The sequence below is a fragment of the Astatotilapia calliptera genome, chromosome 7 (genome assembly GCF_964374335.1).
Source record: "Astatotilapia calliptera chromosome 7, fAstCal68.1, whole genome shotgun sequence".
Classification (NCBI taxonomy): Eukaryota; Metazoa; Chordata; class Actinopteri; order Cichliformes; family Cichlidae; genus Astatotilapia; species Astatotilapia calliptera.
The window spans coordinates 17,950,480-17,957,856 of NC_137428.1; positions in this window are offsets into that span (position 1 = coordinate 17,950,480).

The following is a 7,377-nucleotide window of genomic DNA, read 5'->3' on the forward strand; positions in this document are numbered from 1 at the left end:
GCTCTACGGTGCTGCAGTATCAGTTTGTTTAGCTGAATGTATGGAAAAGAGACGAGGGTCTGGAAGCCCAGGCTCACACTTCTATAGCACAGATCACTCTCCAGATAACATTTTAATTCAGTGCAATGATTTATGCATTTTCTACATAATAACCAATGCCAGGCCTGTAATGCATTACATTCCACTGTACAATTGCATTTCAGGTTATTAAACTTGTAATGTTTACTTTTCAAAAGGGGTAGATGTATTATTTTTTAATTTTGTTTAATTATTTAGAAATGCTAAAATGCTAACTTTATTAACTGCAGCACTGTGGTGAAGCAGTATACATCAGTTTGCTTCACTAGTGGCTGCATGACTACATTAGCACTTTTTTGTCTCCTGACTAACATTAAGACAGCAAACATGTTCATGATGACTCCCGCTGATTGAATTTTAAGTCATTTATGGACAGAAGATCTAGAAAATATGACGTATGCAAATGTAGTGTCCACATCCTTCATGTGCAAATGGTTAGCCTTCCTTATAAAGTTCAATAAAGTCTTTTCAGATGGAACTCAAGCATATCTTCATAAAAAGCGGCTAGAGAGAAAAGTAAACACAACTTCCTAAACATCAGACGTCCATCAGCCAGTTTCCCCTAACCTCTAAATCAGTTTACAAGTAAAAAATGCTTGAAAGAAAAAAACCCACTTGAATTTAAACTGATTTTCTCCCATTTACCAACTTACTGCTTATGTTCAGTTTCGGTTTTATTTGTTACATGTACGTGTCATGGTCCTGGATCTGTTGCCCAGAGTTTTCAAGGTCTGTTGAAATATCTTTATGTTGTTAAGTTTAGATTTCTTGTATTCTTTTAGAACTTCTCCTATATCTCTTGTAGGTTATCTTTAGTATTTTCAGTGTTTCATAGTTTAGTTATTCACATTTCTAGTTCTTAGTTTCTTGTCTTAGTTAGTTCCCTCTTGTGTCCTGTTCATGTTGGTCTTTTCTCTGTATGGTCTGGTAGTGTCCCCTGTCTGTCATTCTCCCAACCACCCCTTATGTTGTCTCAAGTCTCCATTTGTCCATTGTTAGAATGTCAGTCACTTTCCTCTCATGTAGCCTCAGTGTCCCTGATTCTTGACTCCTTTTCCAGTGTAGTTTCTGTTAGCACGAGTTTTTCTATTCTGTATTTTATCTCCCTGCTTTGTTTTGTACTCAGACCACCAGCCTAAATAAACGGCTTGCTTTTGTTTACTACAGTTTACTTTTGAGTGTCTGTGTTTGGGTCCTCACATGCCGCAATATTTGAGCTGCGCACTCCGCAGCTCATGACAGCAAGTTATGACAGGGTCAGCATTACAATGAAATGTGTTTGACAAGACAAAAACCAGGTCACGCAGCATCTGAAAATTCTGCAGGATAAAAAAAACTAAAGCAATATGAGTTTAAAAACTAATATGAAAAAAAGTAGATAAAATAAAAAAAGATAAAAGAATCCATAAATAAATAAACAAACATTCTTGAATTTACACGTCCCACTTCCCATGTCTGCCTGACAGTAAAAAGTAGAGTAGCTGTTATACTGGATGGACGCGATACCTGATGATACTGTGGGCCTCACTCAGGCACTGTTGGATGTAGATGTCCTTAATGTAAGGAAGGATCTTGCCCGGCTCTCTGCCGCCTCTACCGCTCTCTGCAGTGCTTTTCGGGTTGTTGGTAGAGAAACAAACTAGCTAATGAATGCAGCTCAGTGGTTCCTACAGTAGAAAAAAGTAAGAAAGAACTTTGAGCTCTTGTCGATGAGTCCATGCTATAACCTAACTAACATTGACCTCATCTGGGCTGTAACTGGTAGTCCCAAAAGTTTTGAAAGACATTGAGATCACCAAAAAGCAAAGACAAAATAAAGAAATAAAAATAATAGTGGTCTAAGGAGCTTGGAAAGAAAAGCGTCTGGACTTCTTTGAGTTGCTTGAAGACGTTTCACCTCTCATCCGAGAAGCTTCTTCAGTTCTAAGGTCAAATGGTGGAGAGTCCCAGATTCAAACCCAGTGGGAGTAACCCCCCACAGGGGGACAAAAGGACCCCCTGATGATCCTCTACCTAATCACACTTGCCACGGTGTGAAAGTGGGTGTGTGTCCCAATCAGCCAGGGTTTCGGGTGAGCTCATTGTGAAACCTGGCCCCACCCTATCATGTGATTTCCTGAGGTCAGATGGCCCAGGATGTGAGTGGGCGTTAAGGATTCTGGGAAGGGATCTCAAAACTGGATTATAGATGGCAGACAGTTGGTGTCATTTTCTTTCCAAGCTCCTTAGACTATGATGACCTGGATGACTGAGAACCTTCACAGACAAAAATAATAGTGCAATAATCTGTCACAAATAACGTTGTATTTGGTTGTGCAATGGCAGACAGTCACAAAACAGGATAAAAATAATAATAATGGACTTTTTGGTTAATCTAAACTTACTGGTTCTATGTATTATATGAAAAGGTGGTGTGGCGGTGGAGAAATTAGAACTGCTGCCTCACAACAAGAAGCTTACAGACTTGAATCTTCGTGTCAGCTGAGCAGTTTGCAGAGGTGTTGAGGAGGAAACAATGTGTTTTCGCTTTCACCCAAATTTGGACATCTTTTCATCGACGTGAGAAAACAGCTTTTCACCTTTCAAGCACATCAGATTGTTGTTCTGACGTCTGTTAGAATCATTTTCAGCATCTTTCCAAAAGGTTCTTTTCTTTTTTTTTCTCTGGGTGGCGGTACATAACTGCCATCTAAAAACTCACGTTGCGTCAACAAAACAAGCTTCCCGTAATGGTGCCACTTCCTCTGAACTCTGATTTTTCACTGACACTAAATGCTGTCAGACACAAAAAGTATTTTCCACAGGGAAATGCTCAAAGAATGGTTAAACACAATAATAAAGATTTATTGTGCCTTAACAAAAATGTCTCAGCTGTAAATCTGTCTTGAAGTTTAATTTCTAAAAACTTTTTTCTCTCTGTGAGATTAAAAGTGTATGTAATGCTGCATAAAAGAGATATATGAGTGTCACCAGCCTCTTGTTTAGGTTCTGCTGACTCTAGATTTATGCAACACACACAGGATTTAGAGTCAACTGAAAAATGTGTCCTCTGTGAATAAAAATGAGAAGGCCATTAAATACCTCCAGGCTTAAAGCCAGTAAAAAGTGACAGTTTCAATGTCTTTCCGGCATTAATTAATAAGTAGCCTACTGAAACTTTAATTATTGGTCAATCAGAGCTCTGGCTTAGAGGGCAGCATAAAAGTCACTGTAATAATAATAAACTGTACATACCATACGAGTAAAAACAATTTCAGACCTAATAGTTGGCTTCTGAAGACAACCAAAGGTTTATGCATCCTTTACAGAGGAGACATTATGAATTTTTCTATTAAAGGCCAGCATTTTCGGGCGGTGTCACATTGACATTGGATGTTTTTTTAGTTTCTTTACTGAATGCAACTTGTAGAGCCTGTAAGCTAAATTGTATACACTTCCCCTTCAAATCCTCTCAGGCCCTCACTCAGCACTACATATGTAATTTCATATGAGAACCTGAAAGTGATGGGTGTACGGTAAGCGGCTGAAATGCATGTGTAGGCAGAAACCTGCCACTAATGACCAGTGTTGGTCAAGTTACTTGAAAAAAGTAATCAGTAACTAATTACTGATTACTTCCCCCAAAAAGTAATCCTGTTACTTTACTGATTACTTATTTTCAAAAGTAATTAGTTACTTAGTTACTTTTTAAAAACATGATTTACAACCTGAATAGGTGATAAAGCGATAGATCTTTCAACCCAATTCTACTTTTTCTGCATAATCCATCATACAAAATGTAATCAAATGGAAAAGTATCTTTTTTTAAACTTGTTTTATCCATTTTAATCTTTTAACTTTATGCATCAAGCAAAAATTAAATTATATGCACCATTCTCTGACTTGAAGAAATTTGTTTAACATTTAAACCTATTTTCTGCACATTCCAGCACATAAAAAAAATATTTTTTGTGTTTACACTCAGTCTTTCAAATAGATGCAAGTAAAACACAGCAGAAAATAAATAAAGTCAAAGACTCAGCGGTCCAGTTGCTCTATTTTCACCTGTAAAGCAGGAGTGGGGTAGGCGGAGGTGTGCTCTGGTGCAGGTGTGGCGCAGCGGTCAGTGGAAGATTCCGCGAGTTTCTCTGTGAATTTCCCATTACGTCGTAGCGCACTTGGAGCTTGTTTAGGGTTTTTTTAACTGTAAAAAGAAGTTTTCTTCCCACGCACAACGGACGCTAATGTTTTTGTCACTTTTTATGGAATCAAACTCAAAGTAAGATCAGTACTTCCACGCTTTAAACGCTGCACGCTCATACTCTCTCCCACAATCTGTCATGGTTCTCAAGATCTGGAGAGGTCGTGGTGTGTGTATTTTTTGTCTTAACCTCTCCCACCAGGGCGGAACTGGACCTTGGTTCCCCGCCTCTGAACCCACCCTGAACACACACCTGTGGCTCATTCACACTGATCCTGGCAGACTACTTAAGATGGCAAGAGAGGCTGCTTCCTCGCTGGATCGTCACATTACCAAGTGCCTTCTAGACTCCCTGCCCGTCTTCCCTGCCGTCTGGATTTCTGTGGATGTGTGTGAGTGAGCGTGAGCTTCTTAGTGTGGACATTTTTGAGTTACGGATCAAGTGGAAGAAGAGCGTGTGTGTACCCCCGTCTTGGACCTTCCCTTCCGACCCCGCCCTACTCCCTGGAGCCCCGTGTTATCTGTTCCACTGTATATATGTATATATTCTCACTTGGTGTCACATTGCAAATAAACCCTCACCTTCTCTCTAAACTTCAGAGTCCTGCGAGTGAGTCCTCTGCCTACTAATCTGTGACACAATCGATATATGATCCATTGTTGATCTGCACACAGCTGTTGTCACGAATGTCGCACTCGCTTACGTCACTGTCATGAGGCATTCTCGCAAAAAAAATCACGGTTTTAGTAACGCAGTAACGCAGCGTTCCTACGGGAAAATAACGGTAATCTAATTACCGTTTTTGCAATAGTAATCCCTTACTTTACTCGTTACTTAAAAAAAGTAATCAGATTACAGTAACGCGCCCATCTCTGCTAACGACAGTCTCAGTTCTTTCAGTAAATCCCAATACTGACTATGGGAAATCACGATGTGTCGATACACACAAAAGCGCTTCTCTTTCTGAGGCTTCCCCCCCTTCTTCACACACGCTCAGACTTTGTGATGTTGAGCCATGTGCAGGACTTTCGTCATGCGTTCTGTCATCTTGAGTTTCATCGATGAACTGTGTTGGGCAAAAAAGGCATCTTGAACATTTGAAAAATGTCTTAACAATTGTTTTTTAGTTATTTAGACACATCCACTGCAACAATAGTGCTTAACAGTTAATCATGTAATATCTAGAATGTGAGAAATTTCACAACTTGACTAGTTGCAACAGTGGCACAGTACCACATTCAAATTCAGTAAGAACGACTTTTTCTTTCACAAAAGCAGACTGCATGGCTAGGTGCTTGAATACACCTGTAGCAATGGGATGGAAAACACTTGAATTCAAAGATTAAGAGGTATGGCCCAATACTTTTGTCCATATTGTGTATTTCATCCAGATAAAGCATCCTATTTTAGCAATAAATTCAAGCTAAACATGTTGCAATGCCCTGCAAAGCATCCCTGACATCAAAATCTGAGTTGCAAAAGTCACAGTCACGAGGAAGGTGGAATTTGAAGTCAATCGATGCATGCTGTTGTATTCAGAGAGGAAGCTTACTATGGATGGCTACTGATAGGATGTGACAAGATGTGATGAATGGTCGAAAGATGTTCTTCGGATCTCTGCCTTGAAATACAAGGGGGATTTATTTATTTTTGCCTGCTCAGAGTATCCTCATCGTTTTTTGTCTTTCATAAATATGTCTGAAAACAATCCTAAGTGCTGTTTCCAATCAGAAATCAGAACGTCAGTGACGCAGTAGCTCATCTGACTCACGATCCATCACAATTCACAGATTATTACCCGGACAACAACAAATGTGATCTTGACCTTGAGCTCAGTTTGGGTAAAGACACCATCCGTAATCTCTGTGTGTATGTTTGATAAAATTCTGACCAATACTCGAGGACGAGTAGTGATTCTTGTGAATTACAAACAGAGAAAATCTACGACCGAGTCCTCTCCATTGCATAAGCTCAATATACTTTCACTCAAATGAAGTAAAAATTGTCACTAGAATTTAACTTAATAATGTTACATTAAGTAACCATTCTTTTTTCATAATTCAGAGAGAATTAAAGCAACACTAAGGGAAGGTCACGGACAATTATGCTGCATGCTGGAAGCTTTCTATTCAAACAAGCAACAGCCAATTTCATCCTTATGCAACTGTCAATTTTTTCACGCACAAATGAACACAGACATACAATACATACACAGTGCTGACAATACAAAAGGTAGTCAAAGCTCTGAGTGAAGTAAATGCTCTGCAATTACTTTCAGCACACAATTTTTTTGACCCCATTTGCCTCTTAGCAGGATCTTTTGAAAAACTATTTAATATACTGGAATATAAATCTTGACAGAAAGGGAAAAATAACTACAGTTAAAAATGCAGAGTTGTTCAAGATAGAGACCTTTTAATGCAATTATGTATTACAAATGCACGATGAGTTTAAGGACTTCTCTAAACAATAACATTTAGAAAAATGCCGTAGTCGGGTGTGCCCTCAAGGAGTTGCCCCTCACTGCTGTTTGCCATATGACAACCACAATTTGACAAAAGACAAAATCCTTGAAGCGTTTTCAGATTTCCAACGACATCTGCCTTTACATGTGTCTATCAACATATCAGGGTTCTGGCTCCATTGACAGCAAACTAACAAGAGGAGCTCAGGCATCATTTTGCCCATCCGTGTGCTCCAAGCCTTGTGTAGGGGAACCTGAGGCATCCCTAGACCAGTTGGAATACATAATCTCTCCTGGGGCTCCTGGGCTTCCTCCCAGTCAGACATGCCCAGAATACCTCAACAGGGAGGCTTCAGGGAGACATCCTAATCAGATGCCCCCACAACCTCAGCAGGCTCCATTCAACATAAAATAGCAACTGTTGCAAGAAGAGGTTAGGAGCTTAGATAGGGTATCACAGAATCTGAGCTCCCAAGCCTATGCCTGCACAGAAAAACTAATTTCAAAAGCTAATATCTGGAGTTTCATCCTTTCGGTCATGACCCACAGCTCGAGACTAAAGGTGAGAGCTGGAGCATAGATGGGCTGGTAAATCCCAAGCTTCAGCTTCAAACTCCAAGCACGCCCACACATGGAAGCAGTATAAGTTATTGG